This window comes from Panthera pardus, unplaced genomic scaffold (assembly GCF_024362965.1).
Source record: "Panthera pardus isolate Hobbes unplaced genomic scaffold, ASM2436296v1 HiC_scaffold_16, whole genome shotgun sequence".
Classification (NCBI taxonomy): Eukaryota; Metazoa; Chordata; class Mammalia; order Carnivora; family Felidae; genus Panthera; species Panthera pardus.
The window spans coordinates 72380725-72404772 of NW_026526721.1; the positions used below are offsets into that span (position 1 = coordinate 72380725).

At 48.1% G+C, this 24048-nt stretch overlaps 3 long non-coding RNA genes across 4 annotated transcripts in view; 2 read left to right on the plus strand and 1 right to left on the minus strand.

The window, feature by feature from the left end:
• Positions 1-24048, minus strand: part of LOC109266565 (uncharacterized) — a 122872-nt gene that overhangs the window by 22099 nt on the left and 76725 nt on the right. The gene's annotated exons all lie outside the window — the stretch shown is intronic.
• LOC109266566 (uncharacterized) lies at positions 11089-15626 on the plus strand. The gene is made up of 3 exons (XR_002079767.2): positions 11089-11707; positions 14435-14547; positions 15156-15626. It is a non-coding gene; the product is annotated as an uncharacterized LOC109266566 (long non-coding RNA).
• On the plus strand, positions 18376-19640 carry LOC128777268 (uncharacterized). The gene is made up of 3 exons (XR_008422475.1): positions 18376-18482; positions 19137-19262; positions 19504-19640. It is a non-coding gene; the product is annotated as an uncharacterized LOC128777268 (long non-coding RNA).

Sequence of the window (24048 nt, forward strand, 5' to 3'; positions counted from 1 at the left end):
TGCACCGGTGTGACATGGACCTAGCCCAGTACCCCCCACTTGCCCTGTCCCGGGGGGCCCCTGCGAGGGCTTCGGTCCTTCCTGTTGGCCATTTTGTCGGAACACCTTAACTCCAGAATGAGAGACAGAAACGGTGAAGGCTGGTTGGAGGGAGGCTGAGAGAGAGACAGAGACAGAGACGGAGAGTCGAGGAGACACAGTCTAAAACAGACACACAGAGAGACAGAGGGACAAAGAGGTATGAGAGGCAGGGAGAGAGAGCGAGCAAGCAGAGACTGAGACACTCAGACAGACAATGAGAGGTAGAGAGAGACACAGAGACAGAGAGGCACACAGTGAGACAGAGATACAGAGACAGAGGGAGAGGGAATGACAGAAATGTGGGGGAAGCCACAGAGAGGTCACCGGGAGATGGAAAGACAGAACTGTAGCAAGAAGAAAGAGCTATAGACAGACAGGAGAGGGAGAGAAAACAGCGTAGAGGGAAATGAGGCTAGAGAAAGAAGCCAGACTCAGGGGAGCCAGGGAGGCAGGAAGGCAGGACAGGACGAGCAGCTGCTTTGCTGGAAATGTGAGCGGCTGGCACCCAGCAGCCTTCACACCGAAGTGGTTTCTCAGCTCTGAGCAGCCCGCTGAGAGTCATGTGCAGATGACATGCTTCAGACGGCAGGCTGGGCCGACCAGCGGGGACAGCTGGGCTTCGGCTGTGGTTTGCAGCGGCCAACACTTCAGCCGATGGGCTGAGGCTGCGGGCGAGGCCTGGGAGCTCAGTGTGCTCTCCCCACAGCTCCCCATGGGACCTCGACCAGGACCCTGGGCCCCGCGTGCCAGGGATGGTGCGGCTGACAGACAGGAGCGTGTCTGCATGCATCTGCTAGCCAGGAGCCTGCAAGAGACGTGTGGCCTGCACCCGCAGCTTCTGGGCTGGCCCTGGCTGTGGGTGCAGGCCCTCGTTGTCATTTCGGGAATGCAGGGAGCCGCCAGCCCATTTCCTATGCAAACTCCTTCCCGCCAGGCAAGAACAGGTCCACATAAGCATACTCTTTCCAGTCTGCTGGGGGAATGGCTCCTGTTACACAGAGAGGATTTAATAATTCAAGTCAGCCATTGCATAGTGGGGCAAAGTCAGGGAAAATGCTTCACCTAGGAAATCTGGTTGGTTTCAGCATGGAACCTCCCAGAGGCCCCCAGAGATAGGGACTCTGGGCGGGGGAATCACCCCCAAGCACCTGAGATACTAAGAGATTATTGGGAGGCCCCGTTCCCAGAGCCTCTGGCTCTCTTCTGCCTCATCCTCACTCCCTGACCTGTCCTGTGTTCCCCTCTCTCCTACTCCCCTTCATGCTCCCGAGGACTACCGAGGCTTCGCTTCTCTTCCTCCACGCTTGCTCTCCTTCCCTCCCAGTGTTTGCCCACCGCTACCACCTCAGACTTCAGGGGCCCGTCTTCGTCCCTGGGACCCTATTGCAGGTGGCCAGCTCTGATGCTGGGCAGACCCATACCCGACAAGGGCATCAGGGATTGCCTCAAGGTTCCGGGGGATGTGCGACCATCTCTCTGTTGGAAAGGAAGGTGATACCTAAAAAACATGCTGCCCCTAGGTCCCTAGGAACTCAAAGCCGAAGATGGAATTTAAACAAACCCATCAGAGACATCAAAGCCCACCTATGGATTAGAAAACTGAGCTCGGTAAACCTGCAAGATCATTGCGTTCCTGTGCCTGCCCTCACAAACCACATGACTCAACAGGGATTTGAAGCAGCTCAGTATGGTCAGTTCACCAAAGCCTGAGGCCTGTGTGGGGCCTCGGTATAGTGTTACACAGGGTCAAATGCACCCTGGGGACAGTCAGGGAGCTGGCACAGCATGTGACTTTGTCAGTAGGCTGGCTGTGAGCCCTCATCAATACCAGCGGTCTTACTTTCTATTTCCATTGTTCTTTAGTTTCCAAAGCACTTTCCTGCTCATTATCATATTGCGTTCTCCCCACAATCCTTACAAGGAAGGGAGTCTTCCTCTTTGGTATAGAAAGTGGAGACTGGAAAGGTGTATAATTTCCTCAAGTGAATAGTGCCAGAGCCTTAGCCCGCCTTAGATCTTCGGGGTTCAAATTTCACAGGGCATTTCCACTCTGTTTGGCTGCTTTTATGGTAAGACACTGTCCAGCCCCTGCCAGCATCCTATTCTTCTGTCTTTTATTTCCTCCTGAAAAAGAAAAGCCAAACTGGCAGAGGAGGTCTTGCCTGTTATTCCTCAGGGCATTAGACGGTCCTAGAATCCCAAAGAAAACTTCCAGCCTGGGGGCTGGTTTCCTTTGCAAGACCTCCCAGTCTTTCCCCCTGGTACACACAGGCCACCCAGCCCTGCACCTGGGCCAGAAAAAGGCACAAATGCTGGGCTCCAGGGTGGCACAAGGACGCACCTGGGGGACAAGGAGAACTTGTTGGGTTTTGTAACTGGTTATTGCTGACCTACAAGAAAGCTACTTCTTTGAGGTATGTGTCTTAGGTCTAGCCCTTTGTCGATATCTGATTAATACTGATACAGAAAGCGCATTGGCCCTTTAGAGTCTCTAAAGCATAGAGAGGTTAGGCAACGCACATGTTCCTCTCTTCTTGCTGTTCCATAGCTCCTCGGTCACCCTACCAGTCAAATCTTACTCACTTATTCATTTATTCATTTATCCATCCATTCAAGTAACACTTCTTGAATGTTGAAGCTAGGGCCTCGTGTTGGAATTTACTATTCATGACCCAGAGATAGGTAAGAGGCGTACTCTGCCCTCTGAGACTTCACAGTCCATTTGACAAAAGTAGGTGTGTAGTTGGAGGACCAAGAGGCCCCAGAAAAGGAGACCTCATTTTGAGGTCTGTGTCTTGACCCCTCAAAAGGGATCCAGTGAACTCAGCAGGGACGCTGAATGCCACAGCAGGAACTTCAGGGAATAAAAATAGGGTCTAGAGGCTGATGCGCAGCAGAGCAATGCACAACCTGTGCAACTGTTCACGAGAACCCTGGTGCTGATCCAAGCAAGGTATTTATCATGAGCTGCTTGGAGGAGCAGAAACAGGGGGGTGGGAGGCTTTGAGGAAGTAAGTCAGGGACCAATGTTTAAGGAGGTCACGTCCAGAAAAAAAAAAAAAGGAGGTGAGGTCCAAATGAGTCTTGCCAGCCTATAATCAAGAAACCAGCCCAAGAGTCAGGAGCTGAGAATAGGAACAGGGCAAAGAATGGCACGTTACATGGGCAATGGGCAAAGGTTTGGCTGGGAGGATTGAGGGCTTCTTCTTATCAGGTTTGACTTCCTGGTACAGGGACAGATGCATGAGAAGTAAAAGGAAATTGTTTGGGGGACAGTGTCTTCCTTTTTCTTTTCCTCTTACCCAGAAATCTGTATAGCCACAGGGGTGAGAGCCAGAGCTAACACTGGAAGTTACCGGGGTCAAACTGCAGCTAAACAAAAGGCGGAGATGCTAACACAACACTGCCAGGGCTCACTTGTAATAAAAGGGGCTGTCTGGGCTCAGGGGAGCTCAAAGTCATCTAAAATACCCAGAGAGAGGCTGAGTGGCTCCAGTCAGGGATGGTGTTGGGGGGAGGCAGTGATGAGGGTGACTTCTGTTGACTGGGGGCTCTGAGGCGCTTCCCACTCGTAAGTGTATTGAACTGTTGAGCACTGTGTTTGCCACAGTGCACCAGGACGGTCAGAGGTCTGTTTAACAGCTCAAGGACAGGGCCTGACCCAATAGGTGCTTGGAGCATGCGTGTGCATTCTTCTTGTTCTTTGATCTATTTGAGTAAAGATTTTCTTCTGCCTTTTCTCCGATCTCCAGCCTAAGGAAGCATACAATGAGCTCGGGGTCCAGTGTGGAGAGCTGGGTGGCTGAGAGTCATCTCCATGCTGGCACCCGGCCCAGAGCATCAGGCTGGAAATATTTCCCATGTTCCACGGTGGGAGATGGAGGGGAGGGTAAGGCAGAAAAGCATTATCTAGAGAAGCTATTTGGCCACATACCCATCAGAGCCACAAGCCCATGTAGCACATTTGTGTGGATTAGAAACAGGCGCCCCCTGCTCAGGTGGACACGGTGCCCACAGTCTTTTGATTTGAAGCAAGGAGGAGGTCTGGATTTTAGCTCCCACTTTCTTCCTCTTGTGCAGTGGATAATATGCACCACTGTACATGGTGTTTATTGCCTGCCCCCTCCAAGCTGTGTCTCCTGTGTGCTATGAGCTCAGGACAGGACATAGAAGAAAACTGGATCAATTAATGAGAATGAGTGGGAGGCTCCAGAGATAGTTCTGTATCAGAAGTCAGCCATCTGGAAGACAAAGCCACACTAAGCCAGGGTCTCATACTAAGACTGATGGCTTGGCCCCTCTGGGACTCTCTCAGAGCCACAGAGCACAGGGAAGTCTGAGGACAGTGAGAGACCTTCCAGGAACAAATCCCCAGATGGCTTCTTCCCTCACTCGCCCATTAAATGCACTTACTCCTTTACTTGCACTTAAATACTTATGTGTTAAGTAGTTTTTGATTTATGCATATATTTAATATGTGCCTTTAATATCTGTCTATAGTTTCATTCTTTGTCTTAAATTCTAAGGTCCTAGAAAATGCAGACTCTGCATTACAGGATTAATATTGCTCAGTAAAATGCCTGGCACATTGCCACCTGGTGCTTTTAGACAATAATAACGATGATGAAGTTTGAATTCCTCGCCCCGGGCTTTCCAGATCTTCCATCTTCTGACCTCCCCAACCTCCTCCCCTCCCCACCTGCCATTATTCAGCTTCAGCATTCTGTGCAAGAGCCAAGACGGCCTACGTTCCTTGGGCACCTGATCTAAAGCTGTTTCTTTCATCTGCATACCCTCTCCTCCTCCTGTCCCTGAGTATCCAGATCTAACCCATCTCTGGAACTTCAACTCTAATACTCTTCCCCATGATACCTGTTCTGATTCCTTGAGCAGGAATGATCTTTGCTTGCCCATGCAAATTCATCTCAATTTTTTATGCATCTGATTACATTCTAACTATATCATTACTGTATTAGCAAATGACTACTTCCCCTGCTAATCTGGGACTCCTTGAGGGCAGAGGCTGTGTCTTGTCCAAGTTCCTCTCCACAGTGTTCATTCCAGGGCTGAGCACCTGGGATTTCACTCTGCAACGTGGACAAGTCCCATCCCCGCTCTGAGGCTCAGTTTTGCTCATCACTATGTGAGGGGTTGGACGAGGTGATGTTTGGGAGCACGGCGGCTCTGAGGACCACGGTCTATAGCCTGCTAAAGGCTCACTGACTGGCTAGAAGATCAGGAAGAGGTCATTCCCCCACCAGAAGAGAGAGTGCTTTGGGGACTTCTTGTTTATCAAAACCTAAACATTCTCCGATTGCCAAGAAATTGGAAATGTGAACCGGTTACTCTCACACATCAGATCTCTGCCTTCCCATGAATGGGAATGGCAACAGGTGACTCAGAGAACAGTTGGCATAGAGATGCTATCTCTGTTCTTCGAAGGTGGTGCTAAGGGCTTCCCCTGCAGTTCGCCTACCTCCCCTCAAGAAGCAAAGGCCAGGTCGACGATACTCCCGCTGAAGGCCAGGGGCACCCTACTCCCTGAAACCCAGGGCACCCCCCCCCCGCCCCCGTGGCAAGGGCTGGGCTGCACACGTGGTATCCAGGCCCCTCATCAGAGGACCTGCCTGCTACAGCACTGGAGACCCCGGGCCAATACCTATTTTTGGCGCTAATTATCAAGCATCTTGTAAGAGCCTGGGTACACAAGCAAATCTTTTAAAAATAGGCCCAAGTTGCCTCCCCAGATTCCTGGTGGTGACTCAGCGCACCGTACAGTAGCTGTGATTCACAGTGTGGGCGCCAAAGGCCCGTGGGTGAGTCTTGGCAGCTGCTCTGCTCGCCCTCCTAGAACCCAGAGAGTCACAGCCAAGGAGAGGAGGTACGTACAGCCCACTCTTCCGGAAGGCCACTCTTGCCACCAAACTCAGGCTTCTCTGCCTTATAGACGTGGCCAACCATCGAGGCCAAGGGCTTTGGGCAGGATAGCTCCAGAGCTGGGATGGGGTGGGAAGGGGGCACACTGGGACTCTGACAGCCCCATGTGGGGGCAGATGCCCACCTAAAGTCTGGGGGAATGAGGAGAAGGGGTCCACGGGAGAGAGGGTAGGAGTGGGGGACGCGGAATGTCTCGGCTGATAGAGGCCCAGCCAAGAGTCTTGGGCTTTGAGCCCAGCTGAGCTGCTGACTCACGGTGGACCCTTAATCTCCCGTGGAGTGCAGGCCCAGCTCCTAGAAGCCTAGAGGGCTTAGTGGTGTTTGTGCAGCTATAGACACAGGGCCTGTGGGCTGGCAGGAAACCCTGCCTGGCCATGAACGGGAAGGCGGGAGAGCCAGGCAGAGTGGGAGAGAACAGTGAGAGGCAGGATGAGCCCTTTTAGAGAGAAAGGGGTGAGCCTAGACCAGCCTGTGACAGGAGGGTTTGCAGAAGGGCCTGACAGAGAGACAGAGTGTGGGGGTGGGGGTGGGGGTGGGGGAAGAGTCACGCAAGCCTACACCCATGAAGTCAGTCGAGACGGCTCACCCAGGTTTAGGAAGAGATGGCTTATGCATTTGTCAGTTTTCATAGCTGAGACAAAGACTTCAACTTTCTTAAAATATACCACATCTGCTCAGAGGCTTAAGGAGGCTAATAAGTACATTAACAGAAACTCAAGACCCACTTTAGAGCTCCTGTTTGTGTCCTTTTGGCCTGACAACTCTACCCCCTGCCCTCGGGGCCCCAGTATTCATGTGATTCTCTCCTCTGTCTCTTTGTACAAATAGGAAGTGGGAATAAAAATGTGCCCCTTCTACCTGCCTCTCCAATGCTGGGAGAAGGAGCCAAGACCTGGGAAGAGGCTTTCCAAGGCTCTGTATAAAGTGTTGAATCTTGGCACAAAACGTATAAAGTAGTGATAATGTTGTCTGAAATATTTTCCGAAGTGTTTCTATACCCTATAAATCTTGTTGCTCTGGGCTTCCTGCTGGTTATAGCAGGGAATGTCAATGCTTCAGAGGGTGGGGCAGCACACATCTCTGCCATTTCTCAGGTTTCACTTGTCACGTCAGATATTTGTGAGTCCCCAAAATGACAGTAGGCTTGAGAGTCAGATGCTAAGTAGAGAAGACTTTTTTTCAGATTTTTCAAGGCCTGGATGATCCAATTATGGAACTTTATCAATGAACGGTCCTCACAAGGCAGGAAAAGGAGGAGGAGAAGCCCATCCCTTTATTTCTGACAGATCATGAGAAAAGGGGAGACAGAGAAGGCGATCAGGCAGTCAGACAGGCATGGGTCTCCGTCTCCCCACCCTAGCTTTCAGTCTGGGGGATACGTGTTTGGAAAGTTGAGGAAAACACTTTGTTAAAGTCCTCTTTCTGGGATCTGCAAGGATCACCTCACACATTCCCTGAGCCACCACGGGGTTGGCCACATCATAGGAAGTGTGGCGTAGCATGGGAATCTCTGTGGTTTCCAGAGGCTGGTGAGGAACTTGGCCAAAAGTCTGGCTGGGGAGTTGGGAGTGGGGGTGCTTGGTACTGTAGCCAAGATCGGACTGCCTGGGTAAGTCTGCCTGGAAGTCCAGCCAGACCTCAGGTCTTGTGGGCCCAGAGAAAATCCTGGAGGGGCCAAGTCAGCACAGAGGTAACTGAGCCCTGGCCAAATTGCAGCAGACATCGGCAGAGCACGCATCCAGTACCTGTGGCCTAAGGTGAGCCCTCAGACTAGCAACTCTCAACCATGCTTGCATAAGAGAGTCACCTGGGATGTGTGAACTCAGGCTCTACACCCAAAGGTTCTAATTTCATTGGACTGGGTGAAACTGTGGCACTGGTATCTTTAAAAAAAGGATTCTGGACTTGGGAACCAGGGAAGTGAACACCTTCCTTCAGGGTTAGTAATATCCTTCACACCAATGCCGGATGAAGGTGAGGCAAGTGAGCCCCACAGGATGCAAAACCTAGGCAGGTGCTTACTGTCAAGGTCATGCAAGTGCAGGGTGGGGTGGCGTGCCCCTTCTTCCATGTGGCCCCAGGTGCTGAATACTCATGCCTCACCCTAGCTCTGCTCCACCTCCTTCCCAGGTAGGTTCTTTCCCTGGTCTGATTTGAAGAGGCATCTCAGGCCATGAGCCCCTTTCTTCTGGAAGGTACCAGAAGGTTGCAGATACAAGTGTCCTGGGGCCGAGGGACCTGTTGGGGAATGGGCTTGAGAACAGAGTGGGCAAAAAACCAAAGAATGAACAGACCAAAACATTACCTTAAGTGCTTTGTTGGTTTCCGGGACAAGAATGACATGACATGACTTTTGGCTGCAAAATACAGCTTAGTCATTTCTGCCAGCCCCCCTGAAGCCAGGACAGTGTGGTTAACTCACTGTGGGGGAGGGTGGACTGGATCCAGAGTTCTTCAGAGAGGGATTCAAGTTACACAAAACCCAATGTGTGTTCATGTTCTGTTACAGTCACAAAGACAGAGTGTATGCCTGCCTCCAAATAGTGTGTGGGCGAAACTCAGGGGGCCCCTGCACAGCCCTTGGTTGCTCATCCTTTGCCTCACCCAGAAATCAGTCTCAGTGGCAGTGAATCAGAGATCGGCACCACGGAAGGCAGATTTTTAGGAGCATTTGGAACCAATTAGTTTGTTAGTGTGAGCTCAGGGCTCCAGTGAATGGCCCAGTACTGTGCAAAAACTCAGGGCTTCACACGCTAGGACAAATGCGTTCTTTGTAAATAATAAGTGACCTTTGTTTCCCTCTGCCCGGCCTCCTCCCCCACCCTGCTTCATCTTGGCCTCAGCACGGATCCGGGGTCCTCCAGAAGGAAACCTGACCTGGCCTCAACCAATGGAATCAAGAACTCTGAGCCACGACACAACTGGGACCGGGTGTCATTCTGTGTTTTAACCCAAAGTCCTTTTTACAGGGGTAGGGACAAGGGCCCTGGCCTTTAGGAGTACAGCTGTGTTCTCAACCATGTTGGAGGACCTTTTAAAGTCTAGTCTGTTTCCGGCATCTCTTCCTTCTCAGCTTTTTTTGTTTTTAATGTTTATTTATTTTTGAGCGAGTGGAGGAGGGGCAGAGAGAGAGAGGGAGACACAGAATCCGAAGCAGGCTCCAGGATCTAAGATGTCAGCACAGAGCCCGACACAGGGCTCGAACTCACAAACTGCAAAATCATGACCTGAGCTGAAGTCAGACACTTAACCAGTTGAGCCACCCAAGCACCCCTCTTCCTTCTCAGCTTTGACCGCAGTGGGGAACCTTGTCAGAGTCAGTAGTGAAAGTAGGGAGGCAGGAGACTTGGCTCCTGATCACATCACTGACCCGCTCAGGGCCCTGTTGCAGCCTCTGATCCCAGACACAAACCTCCAATTGTCCTGAACCAATTTCCTTCAGAATAAGAATCTGAGGTCTGACTTCCTTCCAATCTGATGGTTTGGCCAGATCTGGGGGCAGAGGGGCTCTGCCTGCTGTCAGGGGCTCTAGAGATGGTGAACACGTGAGCAGCTACTGACGTCTCTAATGAACTAGGCCACTTCAGCTCAAGTTCTGTCTCTCTCACTCTTGATTTCTGCTGAGAGAAGCAGCCTCAATGACCCATAAAACTCGAGAGTTTTTTCCCCTACCCATTTGCAGGGATCTATTAATCTCTTCCGATAGCCAGCAGCTAACCCATCTGCAAGACACCTGGTCTTGATTTAATTAATGTGCAAAGCAAAAGAACATCAGGCAGGTAAAAATCTGTAATTAGCAATAGCCTCTCAAGATTTTCTTTGTTGGTTCGCCCCTCCTCCCCTTTCCAGGCAGTGGGAGGGAATGGGAAGGAGCCAAATGCAAATATGGTTTAATTCCATCTTGAGTAATTACTCCGGAAAGCCCTCTAAAAAAAATTGCTGGCTGTTTAACTCAGCAATTTGAACTTGCATTTGGGAACGTCATCAAACTGTAAATGCTTTGATCTTTTTTATGCTTCTGTACATAAGGAAAACCAAGTACACCTAATTCCTATGCCGTGTTGTCATAAGCATTAGAAACTCTTGGCACATGGCCATGGGTAGGAGGCTTGAGAGGGGCTGGCTTTGTCGGAGGAGGAGACAGCTGGATGCCTTGGACTGAACGTTGGAAGAGGCTGGCACTCTGCTCCCCACTGCACAGTGGCTCACAAGACGACACTGGGCAGGACATGCCCCCGCCTGACCTCCATTTTCCAGTCTTAAAATAAGGGGGTAGGGCCAGATGATTTCTAAATTTCAAAGACTTCCTCCTCAACACCCCAAGCTCTGCCATTCTAGGAAACACATTCCTTTCTCACACCACAAACCCAGAGGTGAGGCAGATTAGGCAGGGGCAAAGGTAACCAAGTACAGAGACTTGCTCTGCAGGCTTGATTGTTAAAATGTTTAAGGAAAAGATGATTATTGTGGAATATGAGGTTCCTTTGAACAGGGGTATGCCTTGAAAGCAGTGTAGAACCTGTAGCCACAGAGGAGAAAAAAATTAACTGGCCTCTGGGGGTTTTGTGGGGCACCTGTGACCTCAGACTTAATCAGCATCACATGCTCTCCTAGAACACCAGAAAACCACATGGGTTTTAGGCAATCACCCAGATTAAACCAATGCCATTGATTTCATGCTCTTGCACGCTTTGTGGGAGAACAAAAGCAAGGAAGAGCAGGAAGGAGAGCACAATTGGGGCAACAGGGCCAGACATCTATTCATTCATTTCTTCACCCAGCATTCATTCAGCAGACGCTAACACCCAAAACGCGTGGGCCCTAGGGAGGAAGTAGGAACAGGATGAAGCACAGCCCGGAGTCTGCCAAAGACTCCTCAGGCTTCTATGTTCACTTCTTTGGCACTTTTGGGTTCTGTAGTAGATCTGTAACAAGAGGAAGTCATTCACAAGTCGGCTTATCTTCTAGCTTTTAATGAGCCTGGTGCCCAGAGGTCCTTAACTAAGGATGCCCACCTCTGTCAGGTTCCTATTCTTCCTTCAAGGCTCCTCAATTCCATCCCATCCCCACCCCCCATCCCGGACATCCCTTGGCAGATGGGATCTTTTTTGTCTTCTGGTCATCCATGGCATTTGGTTGGCTCTGCTCAGTTGGGTATCTTATACCCAAACTTGAACTATTTTTGATTATGTATATGTCTTATTCTCCTTTAGACTGGTACCTCCTTAAGGGCAGGTACGTAGGACAGACTTTATCGGAATGGCCAATAATCTGGTTGTGAGATTATATTACAGTCTTGCCAGTCTTTGAGGGAAACTGGGTAAAGGGTACATAGGATCTCCCTGTATTATATCTTATAACTGCATATACACCTATAATTACCTCCAAATAAAAAAAGCTTAATTAAAAAGCAAAACGCACGGAACCATAAGGCCTCAGAGGTGGAAAAAACTCAAGAGATCAGCTAGTGCTGTCTTTACCCAATGTGTGAATTTCTGCCAAGCATCCCACATGGAGATTTACCTAGCTTTTTTCAAACCCCAGCAATGGAGAACTCATTCTCTCATCAGAAAGAGCATTCCATTTCTAGACAATTCTAATTCTATTCTGAAACAAAACTGGCCGGGCTGTAACTTTCCCCTTGGAGTCCACACAGAACAAGTTGCTCCCTTATCCCACAACCTTTCAGGTAAGTGAAGATGGTCATGTGTCCATCTGGGCCTTCACCAGGCTGCAGGGGTCCAGTTCTCTCACTTCCATAGTGTTGAATTCTCCTGCCATTCTAGAGCCTTTTTTTCTGAATGTACCTCGTGTGTTACTCTGATCTGAAACAGGATTAACAACCCCCTTTGTCCTGGACACTCCACTGTTTCCAACGCAGTTAAAGACCACATTAGCATTTTTATGCTAACTCCCAACCATTGGCTCATATTAATGGCAGAATCCATGAAAACCCTTGGATCTTTTTGGTACACCAGCTGCAGCCAAGCTCCCCATCCCCTGCCTTGCCAATTATTTTGTTTTGTTTTGATTTTCACTCGAAGGTGGGACTTTACATTTCTCTCTACCTGCTGTGGTCCTAACCTCTGGCCGGTTGAAACCCTGAAGGAGGGCTGAGTCTGTAGTGAGGTGCAGAAGACTGAGGGAGAGGGTGTGTGCTTGTGCGTGCTGCCGTGGTTGGCCCGCATCCTGTAGCACTGTGCCCAGAGACGTACGAGTACTTCTAGCGCTGGCAACCCTAGGGTATTGCTCATTGTTGTTGAATAGCAAGATAGGTTTATTTTTATAACAAGTATTTACTGCAGAACAGCCTTGCAGAACCTCCTGGGTTTCACAACTCTTCCGGCTCTATTACGTACGCAGAATGATGCCAGCCTGGCTCCTGTTCTCATTCCCTATCCCCATAGAGACGCATCAGGTTAAGGCTCAGTGTCAAGCCTCTGTACCCAGGACTCAGGGAGACAGGGAGGATGCCTCCATGGGACATTAGAGGGCAGAGCCGTCTCGCCTACTAGATGAGAAGGCAAGCCTTTCAGGTTCTTTAGAGTAGAGTGGGACAGAGTATCTGCTTATGTAAAATCAGTGAGGTCCAGCTCTTCTTGGGGAGGGTTAAATTCAGTCTCGAGCCCAAGTCTCTGTAGCAGAGAGTGCTTGGTGTCCTCCAATACCTATTCTTCCCTTCTTAGAAATTTTAGCAGAGGGATGCCTGGGTAGTTCAGTCGGCTAAGCGTCCAACTTCGGCTCAGGTCATGATCTCACGGTTCCTGAGTTTGAGCCCCATGTAGGGCTCTTTGCTGACAGCTCAGAGCCTGGAGCCTGCTTCAGATTCTGTGTCTCCCTCTCTCTCTGCTCCTCCTCAGCTCATGCTCTGTCTCTATCTCTCTCAAAAAGATGAATAAACATTAAAAATTAAAAAAAAATTTAGCAGAGCACTTTCTCATGCACAATAAAGGTGACAATCCCCATTCTTCCTTTGTAACTAGGCATTGCCATGTGACCAGATTCTGGCTATTGGGATGTGAGTGGAAATGGCAAGAGCAATTTCTTTGCCTTTATAGGGAAGGGGGCTGCCTGGCCATGGTTCCTTTCCCCCTATCTATTGGTTGAAGTGTGGATGGTGAGCCATATTGAACCATGTGTGGTGGTGGTGAGCCATATCGAACCATGCAAATTAGGACAACAACCCAGAGATGATGGAGCAGAAAAGAAGCCTGTGCCTCTGATGATTCACCGAGCAGAACCATTTTATCAGCTCAGAGTTTACTTGATAAATACACTTCTATTTTATTAAAACAGACCACAGTTACTCTGGGTCTCTGTCCCATGTAGCTAAATCTGCACCCTAACTAATATAGTGTTCCACCCCACTTAATTCTTGGCTTCCTGTTCTGCTTCTGCCCTTTCCCTGCCTTCCTTTTAGCCCACAGCTTCATTTTCAAGCTTCTTGGCATGTCCCTCCCCACTTGGCCTGACCTGATCTCTCAAGGTAGCCTTGGATCCTTTCTCTGGCACTGCCCTGACAGGCAAGCATTAGGGAAAGGACGGTGGTGGTGGCCAAGCTGGCATTTCCAGATCGTTTGCTCTCTGGTTCCAGCCTATACCACTTGTGTTTCAGATACAAGTGCTTGGTGCCTTCTGAACCCTCATCTTGTCCATTTATCTTGAGTTGGGTCCTTGCCTTATTTCCTTGCAACCAGACTGTAAGCTCCCCAAGGGCAGTCACTGTATCTGTCCCCTCTTGAAAAGCCTACAGTCACTTGTCCATAGTAGGTTCCTAATGAATGTGTGTAGATTCACATCTTGGGATTCCCAGGGCACCACAATGAGCCCTGGACATTGCAGAGTTCGGGGGGCCTGTTACTACCTTTTACCAATGTTGAAATCTTCCCAGCTGGAAAAGGCAACTGGATCAGTAAATTAATTCACCAGATGATTCTTCATTGGGGTTTGTCCAAGAAGTTTTCCTCCCTGGACAAAAAAAGGGGAGGAGGTTATGGCATTCAGTGCTACTTAATCCCCTAGCACTTCAGCCTCCTGAGACAAGTTATGCCCACCCACTGATGACCTTTAAGTGTTAAGCAACAAACCCAGAGCAAGCTAAATCTTAGTCACAGAGCTCAGAAGAAAGATTTGGTCTGCACTGTACTTTCTGTAACACCTAAAAATAACTTCTCCCCATGGACTTGAGTGGGGAAATTGGGAAATATAGAAGACTTTAATTAAAAAGCTGATAAGAGGACAGGTACACTGCTGTACCAGACTTTGCAGGGCCGAGGGAACTAGAAGACTTGTGTGTGTGTGTGTGTGTGTGTGTGTGTGTGTGTGTGTGTACCTGAGGGCATGGTTCCCCTGCAGTAGATCAAATCTGGGGCAGTAAAGGCACATCATGGTCAGGTTTTGCCACTCTCTCTTCCAGTGACTAGTGTGGAGAAGATTCAGTGAGACATTGGAAGCCACTGAAGGCAGAGATGGAGCTCCAGCTTAGAAATGGGTCCCAACTACCAGCTGTGACACTTCCTGCTCACCTGGGTGGGTAGCCTTAGACAAGTCTGTGAAGCTTTCTGGACTCATTTTTCTTATCCTCTGATGGGTAGAGTAGACAAGATGCTCTCCAAGTCCCTTCCAGCCACGGCATTCTTGGGAGATTGGTTTTTTCTCATGGTCATCTGCTTCACGGCTTCCTTTGCCTCCTCTGCCTCTACCCCGTCTGGCCACCCACATGCACTGATGCCTTTCCTCACTCCTCCCCGTCGTCTGCTTCTCTCACCACTGGACTAGAGGAACAGGCATACTCAGAGTTTCCCATAAACACAGACTCTTATGAACACCAAACAGAGAGAGACTAGGAGGGGAGGCAGCACACGAGCCAGGCTGCCGTGGGCTCAGCTCCTCGGGTGCCTCAGGTGTGTCCTTATTGACCGCCTGCTCTGTCTGCTGCAATTTACCAGCGGCATCCAGGAAGCCGGACAGGGCAACTGGGACCCCTCTAAATAGGTGAGTGATTTCTTTAGGGCTCTGACTTATTTTGATTTTATCTTACTTTTCTGGTCAGTTCCAAAGTCTTACCACATGTCCTCCCCATCCCATTCACTCATGAGCATGTATCTTCTCTCATTCCCTCTTGTTTTCCTACCCAGATGAAAAACCACAAGTCACAACTGGCTCCCAAAGGAAAGAGTAAGTATCAAAATAGCCGATATTTGGATGTTGGTTGCTGTCTCCCAGAACACTTCCTCAAAAACTATGATCTCCTGCAAAAGCTCAGCCTTATTGAATTATATTCCTGCTCACCCCTGTGGCAGAGGACAAAAATGGCCACAAGAGTTTGTAGCTCCTCTCATTTCTAGGATAGCTCATTTCCTTGTTCCCTTTTTTTATTGTGGTAACATATACATAACATAAAATTTTCTATTTTAACTATTTTTAAATGCACAGCACTGTGGCATTAAGCACCTTCACATTGTTAGATAGCCATCACCACCATCCATCTCCAGAACTCTTCATCTTCCCCAGCTGAAATACTAGACTCATGAAACACTGACTCCTTCTCTCCTCCCTTCGCCCCTGACAACCACCATTCTTCTTTCTATCGCCCTGCATTTGACTCCTCTAGGTACCACACGTAAGTGGAATCATACAGTATTTTCATGCTGTGCCTGGCTTATTTCGCTCAGTGTAGCATCTTCAAGGTTCAACCAAGTTGTAGCATGTATCAGAATTCCCTTTCTTTGTGGGGCACCTGGGTGGCTCAGTTGGTTGAGGGTCTGACTTCGGCTCAGGTCATGATCTCACGGCTCATGGGTTCGAGCCCCGCGTCGGGCTCTGTGCTGACAGCTCAGAGCCTGGGGCTTGCTTCAGATTCTGTGTCTCCCTCTCTCTCTCTGCCCCTCCTCCGCTCACACTCTGTCTCTTTCTCTCTCAAAAATAAACATTAAAAATTAAAAAAAAATTCCTTTTTAAGGCTGAATAATATTCAAGTGTATGCACAGACCACATTTTGTTTATTCATTCATACCTGGGTTCTCCATTAGACTCTTGGGTTACTTTGACCTGTTGGCTATGGTGAATAATGCTGCTGTGAACATACATAGGTGTACAAATATCTGTTTGAACCCCTGCTTTCAATTCTTGGGGGCATATACCCAGAACTGGAATTGCTGGATCCATAGCGTAATTTTATGGGCTACCCCATTTGACATTCCCAGCAGCAATGCACCAGAGTTGCATTTTTCCCACATCTTCTGCAACACTTCTGATTCTCTGGTTTTGGGATAATAGCTATCCTAATGAGTATGAAGTGGTATCTTGTTGTGGCTTGATTTACATTTCTCTAATGATTAGTGAGGTTGCAAATCTTTTTGTGTGTTCACCAGCCATTTGTATATCTCCTTTGGAGAAATGTCTAGTCAAGTTCCCCATTCTTTGAATCTGGGCTGACCATTAGGGCGACTGTCTGTCCCAGTTTATCCAGAACTTTCCAAGTTGTTGTACTGAAAGTCCCGTGTCCTGGGAAATCCCTCAGTCCCAGGCTTACTGGGACAGGCAGTCACTCTAGCCGGCCTTGTGTCTTGCTTTGATCAATAGAATGCTTTAGAAATGACAATGTACAGGTTTCAAGCCTAGGCCTCAAGGGGCATTGCAGCTTCTTCTCTTGCTGCTCTTGGAAATCTGCTGCCACATAAACAAACCCATGTTAGTCTGCTGGCTGATGAGAGGCATGTGGCCCAGTTACTCCATAATTCTTACTAACAGCCTGTTAGCCTCCAGACATGTGAGTGAAGCCATCCTGAATCATTCAACTGCCAGCCGACTCACCAGCTGACCACAGATGCACAAGAGCCTAGCAGAGCTCAGCCAAGCTGGCCCGGCCCAGAACTGCCCAGCCAGCCCTCAGAACTATGACCTAAATAAATGGTCGTTGTTTTAAGCCACTTTTGGAGATGATTTGTTACTTTGTTGATCGTTGTTTTAAGCTACTTTTGGAGATGATTTGTTACTTTGTGAAAACTAATTCATACAGCTCCATGTCGTAAAATATGCTCTGTTCATTGTTCCCATAAGATCTTTGCTGCCGGCAGGACATTCCTGGGCTCAAGTGCCCCTCTTCTCAGTGAGAAGAGCTTTACCTACTCTTTTATTGCAGCCCAGCCTCCAAAGTAGCCAAGAGGCCATTCATCCTCTCTGTCAAGTGCAGACAAAAGCTTTCCCTTTTTCCATCCCTTTGTCCACCCCTCATCATCCACTTTTCATTGCAAAAGGACAGATATGCTCATTAGATTTATACGAAGTGGACATATGGGCCTTCCCTGCACACCACAGCCAGCCACATTTTCTTAGTTTCTACCTTTCTCTCACCAATCTTTTTCTTCTTGATCACAGTGTACCTAGAAGAGTTCTGACTTGTTTCAAATGCCCTTTCTCCAGTTGGCTGAAGCTTCTGTGACTCCACTCCTGTTTAGCTTGCTTGGTTCTCTGGACAGGCACAATGAGAGGAATAGTTTGATACCAAACTCTGATCATTGCCATCCCAATGAGCTGTTTCAGAGCTGGTCAGAGTGTCTCGATCTGGGAACTCGAGGTCAAAGGGACTCTTCTGGTCTTCTTTTACAGGAGACCTACTTCTTTCTGGAAACTTCAGGCCCTTAACCCTTTTAAGAAACATTGAACTGTTATTCATTGTTATTAATTGACAAAGGCCCAAAACATGCACTTTTTTTTTCTTTTAATCTCCTTGATGAGCCTTTGCGCCTACAGAGAGAGGTACCCTGGCCTCCAGGGTTTCTAGGCAGTGGCCTTGGATGGCAGAATTGATTCCCTGCCTCAGAGTGACGTGAATCCCATTTCAGGACTCTTCCTAGTTCTGAGTCAATAAAGATAGAACCATAGACATGTCAGAAATTCAAGGACTTGGGGCACCTGGGTGGCTCAGTTGGTTGAGCGACCGACTTCTGCTCAGGTCATGATCTCGCACTTTGTGAGTTCGGGCCCTGTGTCAGGCTCTGTGCAGACAGCTCAGAGCCTGGAGCCTACTTCAGATTCTGTCTCCCCCTCTCACTGCCCCTCCCCTGCTCACGCTCCGTGTCTCTCTGTCTCTCAATAATAAATAAACGTTAAACAAAAAATTTAAAAAAAAAAGAAATTCAAGGACTTTAGGAATTACCTGGTCCATGGGGCACCTGGACAGCTCAGTTGGTTAAGCATTCGACTCTTGATTTCGACTCAGGTCATGATCTCACAGTTGTGAGATCGAGCCATCGTCGGACTTTGAGCTCTTCATGGAGTGCAACCTGTTTAAGATTATTTCTCTCTCTCCCTCTGCCCCTCTCCCCTGCAGAAAGAAAGAAAGAAAGAAAGAAGAAGGAAGGAGGAAAGGAGGGAGGAAGTATGGATGGAAGGAAGGAAGGAAGGAAGGAAAGAAAGAAACAAACAAAGAAAAAACCTGATCCAACATTTCCATTTCACAGGTGAGAAACCATGACCCTGACTTGCGCAAGTCTAGAATGACTTGCCCATGACTACCCAGCAAGGTGGTGGCAAAGCTGGAACTAGAACCATGGCCCTCGGGCCCCCCAGTCTGGTGCCATCTCAATTACCCACTGCTGCAAACATTCTCCAGGTGTTTTCCAGTAGGCTCTTGGCTCAGGTTAACTTTTAAAAAATGAGTTAGGAGAGGGAAAAGGAAGCCGAGGAGTTTCTGCAGACCAGACTGTTGGGTGGCAGGAGCAGAGTGTGGAGTGCAGTGCCACTGAGGTGAGAGATCTTAGAAAGGCTCCTGTCCTCTCCTTGAGCTACTGAGGTAAGAGATCTTAGAAAGGCTCCTGTCCTCTCCTTGAGCTACTGAGGTGAGAGATCTTAGGCTCCTGTCCTCTCCTTGAGTACTGAGGTGAGAGATCTTAGAAAGGCTCCTGTCCTCTCCTTGAGCTACTGAGGTGAGAGATCTTAGGCTCCTGTCCTCTCCTTGAGCTACTGAGGTGAGAGATCTTAGAAAGGCTCCTGTCCTCTCCTTGAGCTGAGCACATCCAGGAAGAAACAAAACTTTAAAAGGAGTCAAGCCCCTCACCCAAGCCAGCATGGGAACACCTACCAGAAAGTGGTCTTGTCCTTTCCATTTTATTTAGGCGATCCTTTTCTTATGAACTTACACAACTTTTCTGGAGGAAAACACCCATCACATGTTATTGAGGGCTTCTGTTTCTGTTCATTCCCTTCTGATGCTTGTCAAGTTTTCACGTTGTACAATAAAAGTGAGTATACACTTCTCGGTGTGTTTTTTCTCTAATATTATTTCATATTCAGATTTTTTTTGTGTCAAAGGTCCTCGTGTTTGTCACTTTTAATTGTAATACTGTGTCCATTATGCAGGCACATCGTAATTTGCCTCAGGGTGAACGTTTGTATCATTTCTAGTTCATTAGTATTAATAACATCAACATGGTTATTTTCATACCAATAGTTCTTTCATCCTTTCGTGTTTATTTGTTCCAGATGTGCTTCCTTACATGGAATGAACGGGCCATGGCTAGGACTCAGCTCTCGCTATTGCCAGATGACTCTCCAGAAAGACGCAACTGATTTATAGGGTCTCCAACGCCATTAAATATGCCATTTTCCCCAGCACAGAACTGTGCTATCACTGAGTTTTGTCATTTGTAGTCACTGTTGCCATGTCAAATTGGGGAAGCCAAAACAGTTAGGAATATACGATAGGAGTCAAGGGAGAGGATTTGCAAGATAAAACCAAGAAGCAGAATTGCGCAGAAGCTAAGACAAATGCTCCCCATGAGAGAAAGTGAATGACATTCATTTTTTGTGGCCACTTGTCCTGGGGGTATGTGATGGACTGACCTGAGTTGAAACTTTAGAGTCAGGGTGGGTCCCGCTTTGGCAAATTGTGTGGTGGAGCCTGAGGCTTGTTTCTGTCTTCGTATTTCTTCTCCTTTTTAGCAAGCCTATGCATCTTTCTGTGGATAGTTTACTATCTGCAATCCTTCTGTGCACTATCTTTGATTCCTTGTCCTGAGGTCTCTTCCCCCTGCTTTCTCAAGCAAAAATCAAAGCCCCTGGATCATAAAGGAGCTTTCTTCCCCAGCTTCTCTTCACCTACAGCACCCATAGCCCACAGGAAAGCATAGCAGAGTGGCTTCCAACTGCCATTCCTGGAAAAACAGCTCTTCCTGGTTGCATCTGGTCTGGCCAAGTTGACAAGAAATGAACTGAGCTTCTCAGAAGCTGCAGGGAGAGAGTGGTGGCCCAAGGAGCAGAAACAGTGGGCCGGAGGGAGAGCCCTGATACACACTTACTTGGACCCACCTCTGCCTTTGCCCACCTGTTCTCACCCACATGCAACTTTTTTCAGAGTGGTTTAGTACAGCCTAACTTTCAGAGATCCCCTCAGGGACTGCTAGGCCAAATTTAGAGCCCGTACCAAGAAGTCTGTTAGCCACATGGTTGGCTACGTGAAGCCTGCAACATATGAAAAGTTATATTTAATATCCCTGGGAGAAGACCAAATATGGGAAAGCCGATTTGTGGGATGCAATTGCTCTTTTTGTAAGAAGCATCTCTGCCTAAGTGTTTGATGAACTCATAGCCCTCTAGAGTTGGGCTGCAGATTCTCTGGCTTTAATTAGATATGTGGACAAGCAGAGGCTTTAGAGGTAGAGGAACACTTCAGGATCCTCAAAGCCCTAAACAAGGTCATTGTCCTACTGCCACATCTGATCAGCCTCTGACTGGCACCAGAGCAGACTGTGTGAACAAGTCTCATTCCGCCCAGCATCCTGTCCAGTGGCCTGACCGAGGGCTGGACTACAGCCGTCCTTTCCTCCTGAAAGGCTGGGATAGAGAGTGCAGAAGGAGAATGGTGATCTAATTTTCCACAGAGTTAGTCAACATCTTGATCCCCACCATCGAGATACCTCTTTTTGTGAATATTTTGCTCATCTATGTGTTAGGTCCCAGGGCTTTTGAGTGGATTCTTCCTAGACAATCCCACTAAGTGTCTTAAAACACAGCCTAGCCTGCTTCCTTCACTCACCGATTCTGAGAAACGAAGCCATACCCAATCCCTTTCCTACCCTCTATGACTCCAGGCAGGCCAACATCAGATAAAGCCCTCCTATAGCCCTCAGAGTAAGGACCCCAAAAGTCCTCTGAAAGTCCTTCAGCTGAGTCTGAATTTGTTTAAGACACTGTGCTAGTCTCTGACACAGGCTGAAGAGGTTCTGAACACTGACCATTGCATTGAAAGAAGACTCAAAGGAAAGAGAAGGATAGTTAATGGACTCTCTTGAGCTTTCAACATGTACTCAGAGCAAAAGAAATAGGGGTAAATGAAGAGGAGAGATTAAGGCCTTCCCCCCCTTTTCTCCAGATACAGAGAGGCAAAGCAATAAGGCCACTGAATTCTGACCTTCTGGGGTTCAGCAGAACTCCACGGGTCAAATGAGAGCCCTGCCCAGGTCAATCCCCAGTCAGGATGTGACCCTTCTCCAGAGGGAAGAGATGATGTAGGCCTCCCCTTCCCACAAGGGAAGGGACACGAGCATCATACAGCAGTGGAGGATGAAGGGTGAAAAACACATCACGAGGCCAAAGGGAGACACAAACACCCAGAACAGGTTTTGCAGAATTGGGTCAATGCTAAGTCAGCTGTTCAGACTGAACCAAACAGAGCTGATTCTCCTGGCCTTCCAGTCCTTGGTGAGGAGGAAATGGAAGTTAACAGCATAACCTATGCCCAGGTGAAGCTTCAGCACCACCAACGAGCAGATTCTACATTTGGAAAGCCTTGGCCCTCTCCTTGAACTTGGTTTTCAAGGTTGTGACGATGAGTCACCTCATTCTCCCGCATCAGCTTCTGTCTTTAACTATAGCCTGACGTGTCTGAACCCGAAAGCACCTCCAGAGCTGGAGCAGCCGTCATCTTCACACCACGGATGACTAACCATGGCCTGCTCACAGCCTCCTAATTATCACAAAACAAAAATGCTACATGCCTGAAAGCTGAGGTTTTGAGAACAGCGCATTTGAAGAGCTGCAGAAGCAGCAGAGAGACAAGGTGGCAATGAGCTAACCTTTTGACAGACCCTTGCAATCCTCGGAGGCACAGGCCAAGCAAGCAAGGACACAGATAGGGTTTTCTCCTTGGCAGGACTGCACTGTTAATATCGTGCATTACTAATGCCTCTGATTAGGTTCCCAGGCTCATTAAGACCTGTGTGCCTTTGACTGTTTCTCTTGGATCAGATTGGATTCCACTTTGCAGAGAATTGTCAGGACTTTCTGGTGTCCAGTGTTGGCCAGATATCATCTCTTGGCTTGACTTCTTCCTGAAGTTTCTCCCCTGTGCCTCTTGTCTGATGATGCAGGTTACGTTCCAGCATGCTGCCTGGCAGGCCCACTGCTCCCAGCTCAACCAAAACACTTGAACTCAACTTATACCCAAACTATGGTGGCACAGGACAGAGAAAGACATGGGAGCACAGCTAAGTCAACTTCTAAAAAGGAGAGAAGAGGAGGTCTTACCCTTTCTGATAATCAGACATATTATGAAGCCAACATGATAAAAAAAAACAGTAGTTGAAAAAACATACAAATAGGCCAACAGAAGAGAGAGCTCAGATACACTCATGTGTATGTCAGGAATTAATATCGAATGAAGGTGGTACCACAAATGGTGGGGGAAGGGAAGAGCATTTAGTAAATGGCATTTGGGAAATGGGCTCGCTACATGGAGAAAAAGAAAATTGGATCCCTCCTTAATGCCACACACAGAGAGGGTTCTGGGCAGTTTAAAGACCGCAGTATAAAAGGTTAAAGAAAAATAGTAGAAATAAAGTTCGTAGAATTAAGTGAAGGGAAATATCTTTGTAATCTGGGAAAGCTCTTTTACAACCAAATTTCAAAAACATAAACCATAACACAAAATTTTATTAACTTGATCACATCGAAATTAAGGATTTCTAATCAACAAAAGAGCTCTAATCAACAAAAGATAACATTAACAGACTGATGACAAAATAGGAATAGAGGCTGATAGGAAGAATATGCAAGGATCTTAAACATTTATGACAGCAATAGAAAAGCAGGGGAAGGGGGGTGCCTGGGTGGCTCAGTTGGTTAAGCGTCCAACTTTAGCTCAGGTCATGATCTCGCGGTTTGTGGGTTTGAGCCCTGTGTCAGGCTCTGTGCTGACGGCTCAGAGACTGGAGCCTGCTTTGGATTCTGTGTCTCCCTCTCTCTCTGCCCCTCCCCCGCTCACACTCTGTCTGTCTGTCTCTCTCAAAAATAAATAAGCATTAAAAATTTTTTTTAAAAAAGCAGAGGAAGGATATAAACACGCATCATACAGAACACAGAACTCCACAAACAAGTCAATTTTCCTGGGAAACAGATCCTGAGATGAAGAGCTATGAACACCAGGCTTACTGCATTACATTTGAAAAATGCAAATTAAAACGACAAAGAGATATCACTGTTTGCCTTTTATATTAGCAACATATAGAAAGAAGGGTCACACCCAGTGGTGGCAGAGACGTGGGACATGACGGTGCTTGCACACCGCCCATGGGAAGACAGCAAAAAGGGGCACTGGTGAACATTCTAGGGGAACGATCTGGTGTTATGAGTCAGTGTATTTTTTCACTGAAAATTTTACACTATTTTCAGTGTAGCATACTAGCAATTCCTCTGCTAGGTATATATCCCAAGAAATCCTCATACAGCTCTGTGTTAGGAGACGTGCAAATCCTTCGTGTACACTCACTTGTAGTGGAAGTTGGGGGCTACCTGAGTTTCTGGCGCTGAGATCGAGAAATAAAATGTAATGAACACACACCATGGAGTACTATGCCGCAGGACTGAAGCAAATGATCAGTTGTACACATAGCAACGTGGATGCTTAAGGCAGTGAAATGAACAGGGGGATGCGTGCCTGGGTGGCTTAGCCTGTTAAGTGTTTGTCTGGCTCTTGACTTCTGCTCAGGTCATGATCTCACGGTTCTTGGGATTGAGCCCTGCATCGGGCTC